This window comes from Erinaceus europaeus, chromosome 15 (genome assembly GCF_950295315.1).
Source record: "Erinaceus europaeus chromosome 15, mEriEur2.1, whole genome shotgun sequence".
In the NCBI taxonomy this organism is placed as follows: domain Eukaryota; kingdom Metazoa; phylum Chordata; class Mammalia; order Eulipotyphla; family Erinaceidae; genus Erinaceus; species Erinaceus europaeus.
Window position 1 is genome coordinate 44,374,937 of NC_080176.1, and position 18,762 is coordinate 44,393,698.

The window sequence follows — 18,762 nt, forward strand, 5'->3', positions numbered from 1 at the left end:
AATCTTTCTTTATTTTTGATAGAGACAGCCAGACACAGAGAGGGAAGGAGGTGATAGGGAGAGAGACAGAGAGACACCTGCAACACTGCTTCACCACTTGCAAAGCATTCCTCCTGCAGGTGGTAACCGGGGGCTTGAACCTGGGTCCCTGTGCGTTGTAACATGTGAGCTCAACTAGGTGTGCTACCACCCAGCCCCGATTTGTGCATCTTTGAAAAGGAAAGAAATGACGGCACATGTTACAACATGGATGAACCTTAACATTACACTAAGGGGAATAAATCAGATGCAAAGGATAGCATACACTTTTAGTCATATAAGGTACCTATAAAAATACAGTTCATAAACACAGAAAGCAGATGATTAGTTACCAAAGAGAGAGAACAGGAAGAAATAGGGAACTATTGCTTAATGGGTTCAGAGTTTCAAAATGGATTCTGAAAGGCTTTGTCGAGCATACGAATGGTGATATGCATGTATGTATTACCAGTAATATGCATGTATGTATTACCAAAAAACTTGAAGTAGAAATTATTGAAATGCTAAATTTCATGTATATTTGGCTACAGTAGCAAATCTTAGGCAAACAAAAAACTTATATAATCAAGTTATCATCAGATAAATTGTTATAGTTGTTTCTCTGGAATTGCAAGTTCTTTGGACATAAGCAGGCTTACTGCTGAGGCTATTGAGATAAAATTAGAAGTTTCTTATTAAAGCATTTAATTTGCACCAATTTAAACGTTAGTCTGAATTATTTAATCACTGGCTTCCTTATTCACTGACTCTAGGTCCTTGTACTCCCTGTCAATAAAACTTGACAAGAGGTCAGTAGGTTTCCAGAGACATTTATTTCTTATGTTAGAACTTAAGGGAAGCAGTGACGGAAACACGTCCACCAGCTGACTATCCTAAGAGAGATATCACAACTTAATTTTAGGGGACTTTTTCTATCTACTTGAAAAGTGTCTTTTCAAAAGTGTCTTAGAGTTTTCAGCATCAAGGTCCTTCACTTTGCTTGTTAGATTTATCCATAGATATTTCATTGCTTTTGATACTCTGATGGATGGAAATGGCTTCTAGATTTCATCTCTTGATTTAATGTCTGCACAGAGGAATGCCAGTGATTTCTTTTTATTTATTTTTTATTTTTTATTTTTGTTGTATTTATTTTGTCTCTTTTGTTGCCCTTATTGTTTCGTTGTTGTAGTTATTATTTTTGTTGTTACTGATGTCGTTGTTGGATAGGACAGAGAGAAATGGAGAGAGGAGGGGAAGACTGAGAGGGGGAGAGAAAGACAGACACCTGCAGACCTGCTTCACCGCCTGTGAAGTGACTCCCCTGCAGGTGGGGAGCGGGGGGCTCGAACCGGGATCCTTGCGCCGGTCCTTGCACTTTGCGCCACGTGCGCTTAACCCGCTGCGCTACCGCCCGACTCCCTGCCAGTGATTTCTGTATGTTAATTTTGTAGACTATCATATTACTATATTACTAATATAGTAATAGTAATTAATTAATTGCTACAATTAATAATATAGCAATTAATTGATTCATATAGTAATTAATCGATTACTATGAATAATTATACTAATTATTGATAAATTAATAATTTGCAGATGTTTCCTGATGGTTTCTTTTGGATTTTCTTTGCATACTATCACACCATTTGCAAACAGTGACAGATTGACTTTACCCTTTCCAGTCCATACCCTTTTAATCTCCTTCTCTTGCCTGATTGCTATGGCTAGGACTTCCAAGTCTAGGCTGAACAATAATGGAGACAGCAGGAAGCTCTGTTTTGTACCTGACCATAGGAGAAAAGCTTTCAGTTTCTTTCCACTGAGTATGATGTTGGCTGTAGATTAGCTATATATAGATTTAACTAGTTTGAGAAATTTGCCACCTAACTATATTCTTTTTAATGATTTGAATATGAAGAGATGTTGAATTTTGCCAAAGGCTTCCTCAGTATCTATTGAGATAATCATGTGGTTTCAGGTTTAACCTTTATTGATGTGGTGAATCTTATTTATTGATTTATATATATTGAACATGCACTGTATCCCTGGGATAAATTCCACTTGATCTTGATCATGTTGTATGATGTGTATGTTTGTGTGTGTGTGTGTGTGTGTGTACTGAATGTACTGTTGTAGCTGGTTGCTAGGATTTTCTTCAATATCTAACATCTATTTTTATTAGAGACATTGGTATTATTCTATTTTGCGTGTGTCTCTTTTTACAAAGTATACTATGAAGTATACTATATAAAGTAATGTTTTAAGTCTTTTTCTAGATTTATATTTATTTTAAAATAATATTTTGTGATAACTAGAAATACGTAAAAACTGGGATATAAACATATGCACAAAGTAAATCTATGTTGATTATGAGTTAATATCAGTGTGAATACTCAAAAAAATAATAATATAATTTCTATAATACATTTACTGTGATGATGTTATTTTAATCCCATAACATGCATTAGTTCAACTGAAAATAGAGAAATTAGGAGTCCAGAAGCTGACATTAGTATTCCTGGGAAAAATGCCAATTGTGCTACATATTGTTGTGAAGATTTCACAAATGCTTCCACAATTTGGACTTCTCTTTTCTCATTTATTATATATAAAAACAGTAGCTACTACCTTACATAGGTTATGAATAAGGTAGTAAATGCTTATAAAAATGCCTGACATACTGAGACCCCAATCAATGTCATCGATATTATCATTGTTCAGATACATAATATTTGATGACAGACCAAGGTTGTAGTTAACTCAGTACCCTTCAGTCAATTTCAAATAATTTTAATGGTAGGTGTGAAGACCTCTATAAGTCTTCATAGATTATCTAGAATTATTTTCAAATATTTACGTATCTAAGATTATAGAAATACTTGAGCAAAACTTCTTAAGCCGTTATGTTACCCATGATGAATACATTTAGTGGTATTTTCATAAAGAGTATCAGTAAAAATTCAACAATAGTTGTGATGCTATTCTATAGTATAAGATTTTTACAAGGACCCTTTAAGTATAGACTCAAAATAGTTTTTGCTTGTGTTTCTCTGAGAAAAAAATAGTGAAGAACCACTAGTCAAAATTTCTTTTTACCTTTACCTTATATATTTAAGTATTTTATCCTCCAGAAAACTAAGGCCTATTAAATGGCTATAAATACCAATTTCAAAACTATTGGATCTCAGTTACATTTATAACTCAAATATGCATTTGTGCAAGAAAATAATAAGGACAGTTCAGAAAAATAAAATATGTACATGGTTAAAAATCAAAGTTTGATTATTTGGCAATTAAGTTAACTCTGAAAATCTCTTTGTTAGGATTCGCTTTATAATATACAACATCACCATAATTTATGTCACTTGACATTATTTGTATATAGCTGGCTGCTTCTGTTCTCCCTGGTCTAAGCTTTTAAGAGAGTCAACATTTCAAAAACTCAGCCTATGTGCATTAGAAAGTTTGAGACATTCAGTCATTTCCCCCTCTAGTGAAGCTGAACATCCACCCTCAACCTCAACCCAGAGATTTTTACTTTGGTGCCCTACCCCAAATTCAGTCAAATCCTGCTTTGAGTTTCCCTTTCTGTTCTTCTTTCTCAATTTCTGTTTATGAGTGGGATCATCTATTGCCTTCTTAAACTCTAAGACAGCAGGAAACTCCCACTTCCTCTATAGAGTCTGTATTTCTCCAGTCCTGAAAACTGTAGGGTGGGGCTCACTTTTTTTCAAGCTTCTCTTAATTTATACCAAATGATATTGCATCTGCTGACCCCCAACCTAATCAATGGAACAAGTACCACCTCAGTATGCTTCACTTCAGACTGTGTCCAGAGACATCAGGTGTGGAATGTCAACCCTTCATCTGAACTATTCCAGCCTTTAAGTTCATGATTAGTCAACAATTTGTTTGGCTTTATATGTTAACTGAATTGTTTTTTTTTTTTTTTTCAGCCATCAGGTTCCAGATGCTACCGTGATGCCAACCAGACTTTCCTGAGCAGACGACCCCACCAATGTGTCCTGGAGCCCTGCTTCCCCAGAACCCAACCCCACTAGGGAAAGAGAGAGACAGGCTAGGAGTATGAAATGACCTGTCAATGACCATATTCAGTGGGGAAGAAATTATAGAAGCCAGACCTTCCACCTTCTGCACCCCACAATGACCCTTGGTCCATACTCCCAGATAGATAAAGAATAGGAAAGCTATCAGGGGAGGGGATGGGATATGGAGTTCTGGTTGTTGTGCTTATTATAGTTGTTATTGTTGTCATAGCTATTGTTGTTGGATAGGACAGAGAGAAATGGAGAGAGGAGGGGAAGACAGAGAGGAGGAGAGAAAGATAGACGCTTGCAGACCTGCTTCACCACTTGCAAAGCCACCTCCTGCAGGTGGGGAGCAGGGGGCTAGAACCAGGATCTTACACTGGACCCTTGTGCTTTGTGCCATATGCACTTAACTCGCTGCACTACCACCTGACTTCCATATCCCTCTTATTCTATGTTTTTTGTCAGTGTTTCAGTTTTATAAATAAAAATTATAAAATTTAAAAAAAATCAAACTTTAAGGGGCCAAGTGACTTCTGGTTGAGCACACATGTTACAATGTGCAAGGACCCAGGTTCAAACCCCCAGTCCCCACTTGCAGGGGAAAGCTTTACTAGTGGTAAAGCAGGGCTGCAGGTGTCTCTCTGTCTCTCTCTCTCTATCCCTCCCCTCTCAATGTCTCTGTTTCTATCCAATAATAAATAAATAAAAATCAAACTTTATGAAATCTATCTTTCAGTTACTTAAGCCAAGATGACAATTTTTATGTAGATTGGGTTTTAGGAGTGAACAATTTTTCATTCAGATAGAAAAACAGAGAGAAAAACACACCACAGCAACATACTTACCCCTTTTACACACAACCTCCCCTGTGGTGCTGGGGCTCAAACTTGGTTACTTTCTTTGCCAGACTGGCACTCTACCTAAAGAACTATCACTCTGATACCCAATATGACAGTTTGTAAAGATAATATATCTGTATGATAATGCTACACACTTAAACATAAGTAAATTTCTTAGAGATAATTTAAATTATGGTACACCTAAGTAGATAAAAAAGGAAATAGAGTTTTTAAAAGAAAGCTTATTTAAAAAATGAATGTTCACAAATATAAATTTTATCTCTTGCAAATTTCTGAGTAATTTTCAAGTAATTTAGCTATTATAAAATATGGAAAGATGCTCCTTTGATGGTAAAAAAAAGGAAAGAAAGAAAGAAAGAAAGAAAGAAAGAAAGAAAGAAAGAAAGAGAGAAGAAAAAAGTTAACCCGAATGTTGAGGGAAAATTCAGCACACAGAGGGTCCTGGAGAGTACATTTTTGTTTTCACTAGGTTTGCATACATGGAGCTGGAATGCACACTAGTGTTATTTGTTTTCACTGAGTTTGCACATATGGAACAGAGATTCATTTGACAAAAGTTTCCCTTGTTCCTTTTTTTTTTTTTTTCACTGAGTTTGCACATGTGGAACAGAGATTCATTTGACAAAAGGTTCCCTTGTTCCTTTTTTCCACTGTATTAAGGAGAGAACTTTGCTTCATCAGGCCAATGAAAAGTGAGCCCCAGTGTGGTGTAAGAAAGGTTATAAAGGAAAGAGTCTTGGGCAAAGAAGAGTCTTGGGCCGTGGTCATTAGCCTTGGGTTTTTGGGCCTAAATACCCTAGGGAAATCTATCTCCTGCTTTTTCTTAACTTTACTTTGCACATCTCATAAAGACTTTAGAAACCATACACCTGAAAATATATACTTTGAAATTATTTTCATGGGAGCAGCAACTAACCAAAAAGGGTGACCTCCTGACCTTACTGTGATCCCCTCAACACTAATATCAAATCTTAGCTTTTTAAAGGATACACTGCTAATAGAATATTTGTTCTGGTTTGCATTAAACAGAAATAAAGCCATTGCTATATCCTTTATTTAATTTGAATCACTGTTACTGACAACTTTGATTCAGATATGAAAGTTATTAAATCACAGTCATGGAGTTACATATTTTTGGGTCATTTCAGTATAGAGGAAAATGGTGAAGTACAACCACCTGACTTAAGGAAGAATTATACTGCTACATAATATTACTAGTTAATATCCACTATTTAATATTATAGATTTATAGTAATTACAAAGAGATATTAACAAATGCCAAAATTCAGTTCTGGTAATACTTTTGACAAAGAAGGATTTTTTTTAATCTATATGAACCAAAAGGATACTACACAATTCGTCAGGATCTTTTAGATTAAATGTAAACCAAAGGTGTGTTTTCAAAATATTATAGGGAACATTAGAAAATGTTACTTTTTAAGAATCATTTTTTAATTTTTTTTATTTAATGAAAGGAAGGGGAATATAGAGAGGAAGAAAGACAAAGAGACACCTACAGCACTTCCTTACCACTTGTTAAGCTTCCTCCTGCAGTTAGGGACTGGGGGCTTGAACTCCCTTTGGTCTTTGCTCATTCTAACAGGCATGCCACTACTTGGCCCTTAGAAAATATTTCTCTAAATATATTGAACAAATTATTCTTTATGAAAATCACAGAGGGAAAAAAATCTTTAACTGAGGTGTGAATAACAAGCATTAGTGGCAGTTTTGGTATTTCATTTTATGCATAGAAATCTAAAATTGTATCCAGGTCAAACTATGCAAAGAAATTGCAAATTGGTGCTTATGGTCTAGCCTTACATTTGCTAAAATATTGTTACTTATTTTCTCATAGTTATCTCCATTAACTATTGATCACCAAATCTGAGAAAACAAAAAAAAACAAACAAGAAAAATCTCTGTGACTTTATTTTCCTCTAACTCTAATTCAAATTCTCCCCTTCTGGGATTTAAAAACCTGAACTCCTAACAAATTGAATTCAAGAACTCAAAAGTAAAAGAAAATAAACCAAAAAACTAGGGAGAAACAAGTACAAAATGTTGATTATTACCTAAAAAATAGCCCTTTGTCACATGTGGAATACATATTGGAACTGTTGCTTTAGAGTATACTAGCAGATCATGATTAATTTAGTTGTAAAATGTCATCGTTGTATTATAGTGGTATATAAAAAATGGCGACTAATCCCTAGCACTGCAAAAACGGTATCATCTGTTTTCCATCTACACCATGCTTTGGCCTCGCGTGAGCTTAATGTGCAGCTTGATGATACAAGAATCTGGCATGAAGCCCAGCCAGTCTATCTTGGCGTTCCTCTCGATTGCACCCTGTCATTTCATGAACATCTCATAAAAACTGCAGCAAAGATGGGCGCAAGGAACAACATCATTGCAAGACTGGCCCGCTCTTCATGGGGCACGAGCGCTTCCACACTACGATCATCATCTCTGGCATTATGCTATTCCACTGCAGAATACTGTGCCCCAGTATGGTTCTGTAGCCCCCATGTCCACTTGGTCGATTCCAAATTATATTCCTCCATGAGGATAATTTCTGGAACCATCCGTTCCACCCCGGTTGCCAGTTCTTAGCAACATCGCCCCACCAGATATTTGTCGGGATGCGGCATCATCTAAGTTTATTTCCCATGTCTACGCTCGACCGGACCTGCCAATATACGCAGATATCTTCACCCACCCTGTCCAGCACTTGACGTCTCATCATCCAATCTGGTCCCCTACGCCTACACTGAACTTCTCTGTTCCAGACTCTTGGAAACAGAGTTGGCAGTCAGCTGAGGTAAAGAACAAACACCTCATCACAGACCCCTGCAAGCGTCAACCCGGCTTTGACCTAGCACGTTATGATTGGGCCCTCCTCAATCGCTATCGAACAGGCCATGGCTGGTGCGCCGCTATGTTCCATCGCTGGGGAGCCAGAGACGACCTGAACTGCCCCTGCAGCTACAGACAGACTATGACCCACATAGTCAATGACTGCCACCTCTCCAGATTCAAAGGAGGTCTCGAAACTTTACATTAGGCTCAACCTGATGCTGTTGACTGGCTACGGAAGAAGGGCAAACGCTAGAAGAAGAAGTGGTTTATAAGACAGTTGTCACATGCATGCAGTTTCTTTTCACCTAGTGAGGGCTCCACACTATACCTACCAACAACTAAAATATTTTTTTTCACCATAGTGCTACCATAGATCTGGGAAAGCATGTGGATGTGGGCATGTGTGTGTGCGTTCTTTTTTTTTGCACCTCTTGTTTTATCATTGTTGTGGTTATTATTGTTGTTATTGAAGTCATTGTTGTTGGATAGGACAGAGAGAAATGAAGAGAGGAGGGGCAGACAGAGAGGGGGAGAGAAAGACACATACAGACCTGCCTCACCACTTGTGAAGTGATTCCCCTGCAGGTGGGGAGCCGGGGGCTTGAACAAGGATCCTTATGCTGGTCCCTGTGCTTTGCACCATGTGCTTAACCCACTAGACCCAGATTCAGGAACCATAAAATGATTAAGTAACCATTTCTGAAGCTTGATGATTTCTAAGAAGTTGCATGCCAATGGTGTAGTTAGTCTTTTTCTCCAGCAATTTAAAATGTGCACTTTATGACCAGACTCTACTTAACTAGTTCTAGTAAAAAACGATGAGGGATAACTAAACAATATCTGTAGAGAGAAATTTCTAATGTGTCTGATGAAGTAGTTACAATAAATTATGAGTAAATATGAGAGGGTAAGAGTCAGGGTACATACATGTGGGGAAAAGGAAAGTCACAGAGGAATGAGAATGAGATAACCATATGTTTGCTGTCAGTGTGAATAAACGTTGCAAACATTATACAGGGCAGAAGATAAATTGTATGAAGTGCCTTAAATCCCTTGATAAAGTCTAGCAAAAAATCTTAGCAAACTAAGCAAAATACTCTAATAATATAAAAGGTTTCAACTGCCTAAATTTGTTCTAATCTAGAATCATATGAAATCAGCTAGCTAATCAGAATGTAAAATTTCCAAAAAAGAAGTCCTTATACATTTCCTTCCTTACTACTCCTAAAAAAGCAGAATATGTACATTTAGCAGTTTTCTTGGTGTTTTAAAAATGGCTGTACTCTTCCAACCTACTGTCTGAAGATTTACTTTTCTAAATTTGCACTTACTGTTAAAGAACATGAGGAAAAGAAAACAAGGAAGACAAAGGACACACTGGAACATTTTATTTTGCTGTTTAATATCTCATGTATCTAGGACTGGAAGATAGTTCACTTGATAGAACACACACTTGACCATGAGCAAGGAACCACATGAAGCACTCGACAAAGAGGAAGAATTATATGATGTGGAGTGATTTGGTGTTACTTCTTTCTCTTCTTTACTGCTCACCATCTATCTTGGGAAAAGCATCTTAGAAAAGACCAAAGCTTTTTCAATTTATTTATTTTTTGTATTTGTTATTTTGTTCTTTAGAAGACTATAGTAGATATGCTAACACTTCAATTGTTTTTTATTTTTATTTTTATTTTATTTAAGAAAGGATTAATTAACAAACCATAGGGTAGGAGGGGTACAACTCCACACAATTCCCACCACCCAATCTCCATATCCCACCCCCTCCCCTGATAGCTTTCCCATTCTCTATCCCTCTGGGAGCATGGACCCAGGGTCATTGTGGGTTGCAGAAGATAGAAGGTCTGGCTTCTGTAATTGCTTCCCCGCTGAACATGGGCATTGACTGAGATCGGTCCCAGTCTGCCTCTCTCTTTCCCTAGTAGGGTGGGTCTCTGGGGAAGCAGAGCTCCAGGACACATTGGTGGGGTCTTCAATCCAGGGAAGCCTGGCCAGCATCCTGATGGCATGTGGAGCCTGGTGACTGAAAAGAGAGTAAACATACAAAGCCAAACAAATTGTTGAGCAATCAGGAACTCAAAGCTTGGAATAGTGGAGAGGAAGTGTTAGGGAGGTACTCACTGCAAACTCTAGTGTACTTCTGCTTTCAGGTATATATTTTGCAGTAGTTTATGGATACGTGTGAACATATGCTCTCTCTTACAGAAACTGGTGCATATCTAGGTTATGGGACTTGTTAGAAAGTGAACTACCTGAGATGGAATTAGAGTGTACTATCAAAGGAAAGGTCTCACCCGAGTAATGAAGCTGAAGAGTTGTCATTCCACTCGTGAAGTCTCTGGACACAGTCTGAGGTGAAGCATGTTGAGGTGGCAATCGTTGCATTGGTTAGGTTGTAATCAGCGGATGCAATATTATTTGATATGGATTGGGAAAGGCATACGGGAAAGTGGGCCCTATCCAAGGGTTCCAGGACTGGGGGGAGTAGGGGCTCTATAGTGGAGAAGTGGGGTTCCTGCTATCTTAGGGTTCCAAAAGACAACTGATAGTTAATGTTATCTTCAGATTATTTGGTAATTGGGTTAACTTTGAAAAGTCCTTTTGTTATGGTTTCTGTACAGTACCCAGTATCTTGTATATAGCTGTGCCATTGGATGCTTCTGATCTACTTGGTCTAGGCTTTTGAGAGAGTCCATATATCAAATACACAGCCTATATATTAAAAAGATTCAGTTTGTGTTTTGAAAAACTTTGAGACATACAATTGAGTTTCCCCCTCTCATATTAATTAACTAATGATTTATATGACTACATTTTACTAGGAGTGTACATAAACACCAGGCCCACCAACAAAAGATTGTGTCCCATCCCTCCCACCCACTCCAACCCCCCACTGGCCCCGCAAGCTGTATGTCTACCCCTCACCACAGGGTTTTTACTTTGGTGCCCTACTTACAATTAGGTGAGGTCCTGCTTTACTTTCCCATTCAGATCTTCTTAGCCAACTTGTGTTGATGAGTGGGATTATCCCATACTCAATTTATCTTTCTGACTTAGCTAACTTAACATGATTCATTCTATCTCTGTCCAAGATGGGTCAGAGAAGGTTGGTTCATTGTTCTTGATAGCTGCATAGTATTCCATTGTGTATATATACCACAGCTTTCTCAGCCACTCATCTGTTGTTGGACACCTGGGTTGCTTCCAAGTTTTAGCTATTATGAATTGTGCTGCTTTGAACATAGGAGTCCACACCTCTTTTTGGTTGGGTGTTATGGAGTCCTTGGGGTATAAGCCCAGGAGAGGAATTACTGGATCATATGGATGGTCCATGTCTAGCCTTCTGAGAGTTTTCCAGACTGCTCTTCGCAGAGGCTGGACCAATTTGCATTCCCACCAGCAATGTAAAAGGGTTCCTCTGTCCCCACATCCTCTCCAGCATTTGTTGCTGCTGTCGTTTTTGATGTATGCCATTCTTACAGGAGTGAGGTGGTATCTTAGTGTTGTCTTAATTTGCATTTATCTGACAATCAGTGACCTAGAGCAGTTTTTCATATGTTTGTTAGCCTTTTGGATCTCCTCTGTGGTGAATGTTTTGTTCATTACCTCTGCCCATTTTTGGATGGGGTCATTTGCTTTTTTGGTGCTAAGTTTGCTGAGCTCTTTATATATTTTGGTGATTAGTTTCTTGTCTGATGTCTGTCATGTGAAGATCTTCTCCCATTCTGTGAGGGGACTCTCTGTTTTTTTAATAGTTTCTTTGGATGTGCAGAAGCTTTTCAATTTGATATAGTCCCATTGGTTTGTTTCTGCTTTAGTCTTCCTTACAATTGGGTTTAATTCATCAAAGATGTCCTTGAGGTATATGTGGGAAAGTGTTTTACCAATGTTTTCCTCTAAGTATTTGATTGTTTCTGTTCTGACATCTAGGTCTCTGATCCATTTGGAGTTGATTTTTGTTTCTGGTGAAATAAAATGGTTCAATTTAATTCTTCTGCATGTTACAACCCAGTTTTCCCAGCACCATTTATTGAAGAGAGCCTCCTTCTTCCATTTAATCCTTTCAGTCCCCTTATCAAAGATTAGATGTCCAAAGGTGTGGGAATTTATTTCTGGGCTTTCAATTCTGTTCCACTGGTCTGTGTGTCTATTTTTGTTCCAGTACCATGCTGTTTTGATGATGATGGCTTTATAATATAGTTTAAGGTCTGGGAGTGTGATGCCTCCATTTCTGTTTCTTTTCCTCAAGATGGTTTTGGCAATTCTAGGTGTTTTCATGTTCCAGATAAATGATTGTAGTGTTTGTTCTATTCTCTTAAAGAAGCTTGGTGGAACTTTCATGGGTATTGAATTAAATTTGTATTTGGCTCTGGGGAGAATATTCATTTTGATGATATTTATTCTTCCAATCCATGAGCATGGGATATCTTTCCATTTCTTGGTATCAGTTTCTATTTCCTTGAGTAGCGACTCATAGTTTTCAGCATACAAGTCTTTCATTCTTTGGTCAAATTTATTCCTAGGTATTTGATTGATCTTGATGAAATAGTAAATGGGATTGATATCTGGATTTCTTCTTCAGACTTAGTGTTTGCATAAAGAAATGCTGCTGATTTTTCTACATTGATTTTGTAGCCTGATAACTTGCTATATTGCCTAATAACTTCTAGTAATTTTCTGCTGGATTCTTTATGTCTTTCTATGTATAGTATCATATTATCTGTAAATAGTGAGAGCTTGACGTCTTCCCTTCCAGTCTTTATTCCTTTGATATCTTTCTCTTGCCTGATTGCTATGGCAAGAACTTCCAATACTATGTTGAAGAGTAACGGTGACAGTGGACAGCCCTGTCTAGTCCCCGATCTGAGGGGGAATGCTTTCAGCTTCTGTCCATTGAGTATGATGTTGGCTCTAGGTTTGCTATATATAGACTCCACTATCTTGAGAAATGTCCCATCTATTCCCATTTTTTGTAGAGTTTTGACCATGAATGGGTGTTTGATTTTGTCAAAGGCTTTCTCTGCATCTATTGAGATAATCGTGGTTTTTGACTTTGCTTTTATTGATGTGGTGAATGACATTGATTGACTTATGGATGTTGAACCAGCCTTGCATTCCTGGATGAATCCCACTTGGTCGTGATGAACAATCTTTTTGATATGTTGCTGTATCCGGTTGGCCAAGATCTTGTTTAATATTTTGGCATCTATGTTCATCAGCGATACTGGTCTGTAGTTTTCCTTTTTGTTCTGTCCCTATCAGCTTTTGGTATCAGGGTGATGTTGGCTTCATAGAATGTTGAAGGGAGTATTCCTGTTTTTTCCATCTTATGGAAAAGCTTAAGAAATATGGGTACTAACTGTTACCTGAAAGTTTTGTAGAATTCGTTTGTGAAGCCATCTGGTCCAGGACTTTTCTTGTTGGGGAGATTCTTAATAAGAGTTTCAATTTCTTTGTTGTGATTGGTGCATTTAGATTTTGTAGTTCTTCTTGGTTCAGTTTTGGAAGGGCATATGCTTCTAGGAATTGTTCCATTTCTTCCATATTCTCTAGCTTGGTGGCGTATAGTTCTTTATAGAAGTTTCTCAGGATTCTCTGGATTTCTGTGGTGTCAGTTGTGATATCTCCTCCACCGTTTACAATTCTATTAATTTGAGTCTTCTCTCTTTTTTATTTGGTGAGTCTGGCTAGGGGTTTGTCAATTTTGTTTTATCTTTCAAAGAACCAACATTTGGCTTCATTGATCTTTTGTATGGTTCTTTCATTTTCGATGTTGTTTATTTCTGCTCTAACTTTAATGATTTCTGTTCTTCTGGTTGCTTTAGTTTTCCTTTGTTCCTCTTCCTCTAAGTCCTTGAGGTATGCAATAAGGTCGTTCATTTGAGCTTCTTCTTGGTGTTTAATATGTGATTGTATGGCTATAAGTTTCCTTCTCAGTACTGATTTAGCTGTGTCCCAAATATTTTGATTGGTTGTGTCTTCATTTTCATTTGTTTCCAGGAACATTTGAATTTCTTGCTTGAGTGACTCTCTGACCCAGTGGTTCTTAAGGAGCATGTTGTTTAGTTTCCAAATTCTGTGTGACTTTTAATAATTTTCTGTTTGTTGTTAAATGTTAGTCTTACTCCACTTTGGTCTGAGAAGATACTTGGGATGATTTTGATGCTCTTGAATTTATTGATGCTGTCTTTGTGGCCTAACATGTGGTCTATCCTTGAGTATGTGTTGTGTGGATTTGAAAAGAAGGTGTATTCCAGTTTTTTGGGGTGGAGGAGTCTGAAAATGTCCAAGAGGTCTAGTCTGTCAATCTCTTCATTCAATTCCCTTGTATCTTTATTGGTTCTCTGCTTTGTTGATCTGTCTAAGTGTGAGAGTGGGGTATTGAAGTCTTCCACTATTATTGTATTACTATTGATGTATTTTTGAAATTCTTTCAGTAGGTGCTTAATGTATTTAGAGGGTCCCTCGTTGGGTGCATAGATGTTAATAATTGTTAAGTCTTCTTGGCTGATTGATCCTCTAATCAGTATGTAATGTCCTTGCCTATCTTTTATTACTTTATTTAATTTAAAATCTATCGTATCTGAGATGAGAATGACTGTTGCTGCCCTTTTTTGTGGTCTGTTAGCCTGTATGATAGTTTTCCATCCTTTCACTTTAAGTCCGTGTTTATCTTGTTGTGACATATGGGATTCTACATGCAGCATATGGTTATGTTATGTTTTCTTATCCATCCCCCCACCCTGTGCCTTTTGATGGGTGAGTTTAAGCCATTGACTTTTATTGATATTATGGATTTAATGTTTTGTAATGCCATTGTTCAAAAAAATTCTTTGCTCATATATATTGCAAGCATTATACTATGTTCTTGTTTATAAGAGGTCTTTTAGTCCAACATCATACTCAATGGTGAATAACTGGAAGCATTTCCCCTCAGATCAGGTACTAGACAGGGCTGCGCACTATCACCATTACTATTCAACATAGTGTTGGAAGTTCTTGCCATAGCAATCAGGCAGGAGCAAGGAATTAAAGGAATACAGATTGGAAGAGAAGAAGTCAAACTCTCCTTATTTGCAGATGACATGATAGTATACATGGAAAAACCTAAGGAATCTGGCAAGAAGCTTTTGGAAATCATCAGGCAATACAGTAATGTGTCAGGCTATAAAATTAACATTCAAAATCAGTGGCATTCCTCTATGCAAACACTAAGTTAGAAGAAATTGAAATCCAGAAATCAGTTCCTTTTTCTATAGCAACAAAAACAATAAAATATCTAGGAATAAACCTAACCAAAGAAGTGAAAGACTTGTATACTGAAAATTATGAGTCACTACTCAAAGAAATTGAAAAAGACACAAAGAAGTGGAAAGATATTCCATGCTCATGGGTTGGAAGAATTAACATCATCAAAATGAATATATTACCCAGAGCCATCTACAAATTTAATGCTATCCCCATCAAGATCCCAAGCACATTTTTTAGGAGAATAGAACAAATGCTACAAATGTTTATCTAGAACCAGAAAAGACCTAGAATTGCCAAAACAATCTTGAGAAAAAAGAACAGAACCGGAGGCATCACACTGCCAGATCTCAAACTATATTATAGGGCCATTGTCATCAAAACTGCTTGGTACTGGAACATGAACAGACACACTGACCAGTGGAATAGAATTGAGAGCCCAGAAATGAGGCCCCACACCTATGGACATCTAATCTTTGACAAAGGGGCCCAGACTATTACATGGGGAAAGCAGAGTCTCTTCAACAAATGGTGTTGGAAACAATGGGTCGAAACATGCAGAAGAATGAAGCTGAATCACTGTATTTCACCAAATACAAAAGTAAATTCCAAGTGGATCAAGGACTTGGATGTTAGACCAGAAACTATCAGATACTTAGAGGAAAATATTGGAAGAACTTTTTTCCGCATAAATTTTAAAGACATTTTCAATGAAACGAATCCAATTACAAGGAAGACTAAGGCAAGTATAAACCTATGGGACTACATCAAATTAAAAAGCTTCTTCACAGCAAAAGAAACCACTACCCAAATCAAGAGACCCCTCACAGAATGGGAGAAGATCTTTACATGCCATACATCAGATAAGAGTTTAATAACCAACATATATAAAGAGCTTACCAGACTCAACAACAAGACAACAAATAACCCCATCCAAAAATGGGGGGAGGAATTGGACAGAATATTCACCACAGAAGAGATCCAAAAGGCCGAGAAACACATGAAAAAATGCTCCAAGTCTCTGATTGTCAGAGAAATGCAAATCAAAACAACAATGAGATATCACTTCACTCCTGTGAGAATGTCACACATCAGAAAAGGTAACAGCAGCAAATGTTAGAGAGGATGTGGGGTCAAAGGAACCCTCCTGCACTGCTGGTGGGAATGTCAATTGGTCCAACCTCTGTGGAGAACAGTCTGGAGAACTCTCAGAAGGCTAGAAATGGACCTACCCTATGACCCTGCAATTCCCCTCCTGGGGATATATCCTAAGGAACCCAACACATCCATCCAAAAAGATCTGTGTACACATATGTTCTTGGCAGCACAATTTGTAATAGCCAAAACCTGGAAGCAACCCAGGTGTCCAACAACAGATGAGTGGCTGAGCAAGTTGTGGTATATATACACAATGGAATACTACTCAGCTGTAAAAAATGGTGACTTCACCGTTTTCAGCCGATCTTGGATGGACCTTGAAAAAATCATGTTGAGTGAAATAAGTCAGAAACAGAAGGATGAATATGGGATGATCTCACTCTCAGGCCGAAGTTGAAAAACAAGATTAGAAAAGAAAACACAAGTCGAACCTGAAATGGAATTGGAGTATTACACCAAAGCAAAAGACTCTGGGGTGGGTGGGTGGGTGGGTGGGGAGAATACAGGTCCATGAAAAATGATAAATGAAATAGTGGGGGTTGTATTGAAGAAAAAAAAAAAAAGAGGTCTTTTAGTACCTCCTTCAGGGCCGGCTTGGTGATGGTTGCCTCCTTTAACTATTGTTTGTCTAAGAAGGTTTTGATCCCTCCATCTAGTTTGAATGAAAGTCTAGCAGGATATATTATCCTTGGTTGAAACCCTTTTTCATTCAGGGCTCGATAGATATCTTGCCACTCCCTTCTGGCTTTAGAGTTTGAGTGGAGAAGTCTACAGATAATCTTATGGGTTTTCCCATGTATGTAACTTTTTGTTTCTCTCTTGCAGCCTTTAGGATCCTTTCTTTATCCTTACTTCTTCTCATTGTGACTATGATGTGTCTTGGTGTCTTCAGGTCTGGGTTGATTCTGTTTGGTACTCTCTGGGCCTCTTGAAACTTGATGGCCTTTCTGTTATTCAGGTCTGTGAAGTTTTCTTCTATTATTTCCTCTAGAATGTTTACTTCCCCTTCCTCTCTTTCTTCCTCTGGCAGGCCAATTACTTCTTTTGAGATCATCCCATATGTCTCTGTTGTTGTTTTCAGTGTCTATCAATCTCTTTTTGAGCTCTTTCACCTCTTTCTTCATTTTCTCTAACTCATTCTCTGTCTGACTAATTCTGTTTTCTGCTTTTGTTAGTCTGCTTTCCCTTGCCTCAGCTTCTTTCTTCATTACAGCTATTTCAGCTTTCAGTTCTCTAATTGCCTCAAGATAATCAGTATTTTCCTTGGGGGTCTCAACTGTTGTTTCCCTAATACTGCCATTCCTTTCCTCCAAAGTTGTTTTCATTTCTGTGATTAATACGTTTATTATTGCTTGCATACTTTTGTTATCTATGGTTACTTCTGGCTGATTTTTTAGTTTCTTCTGGGCTCTTTTCTTCATTCATTGGAGTAGCAGTTTTATTTGTTTTTGATCTTCCCAATTTTTTGTTTTATGTGTTTCTTTTTTTATGCTCTGTTGTTCCTCAGTTGTTGTGTCTTGAGTACAAGCAACACTGTACTAAATACCTTTATGACAATTTCACTCACCAACCTCAGGAATTACAGTAGCAACTGAAGCAAGTATGGAAATAGTTTAATCGTTACCAGTTAGCCAAACAATTTCTCCAGTCTGTGAAAAAATAGTAACCAAATCCAAGTGAAGAAGAAAGAGAAAAGAAAGAAGGGATAGCAAGAATAGACAGTTATTCAAATCTAGTATCCACTGTATATTCTAGGGGTAACAAGAGGGGAAAGTGAACTAGAGCAGAGATACAGACATAGAGAGTCCAGTCTGAGTCATATTTCCCCAAAATAATTCACAAATTCAGAAAGGCAAAGAAGAAGGAAGGTAAAAGTGTATGACAAGATAAAAAGAAAAAGAAAGAAAAATAAAGAAGAGATATGGAGAGAAAAGGGAAAAGATAAGAAAAAGAGCTGTAATTAAAGAGCAGTGAAAGGAAAGGTTTTTTTTATTACTTTATTTTTAATTTAATTTAACTTAATTTTTTTGATTAGCTAGGAGGGGGATGGAGGGGAGAGTCTGTAGAGGAGGTAGGATTAAGGAGACAAGTTCCTTGTACAATAGATAAGATGCCCACTACCCTAGCACTGAAATATATGCTAAGAGTTAATTCTGATCAACCTAAAGGGGGGGAAGATATATGCCTTTATATAATATTAATAGTAAAATAGAGCAGGATAAAAAAATAAAATAAAAACCCTGTCCCAGATTACCTCAAACCTTGTGATCAGAGGCAGCTGATTGTTAAGAATGAGAAAAGAAAAAAAAAAAAAAACACCTCAGGACTAGACAAGGATAGCTGAAATAAATAGTTATTCGAATCTACTATCCACTGTATATTCTAGGGGTGGCTAAAGGAGGTAGGGAATTGAGTAGAGACACTCGCAGTGAGAGTTCACAATGAGAGAATTCTGAGTCAGAATTCTTCCTCAAAATAATTCCCAAATGTGTATCAGTGAATTCAAAAAAGCACACTGTTTGGTGGTGTGGGGGCTGGGGGCTGTG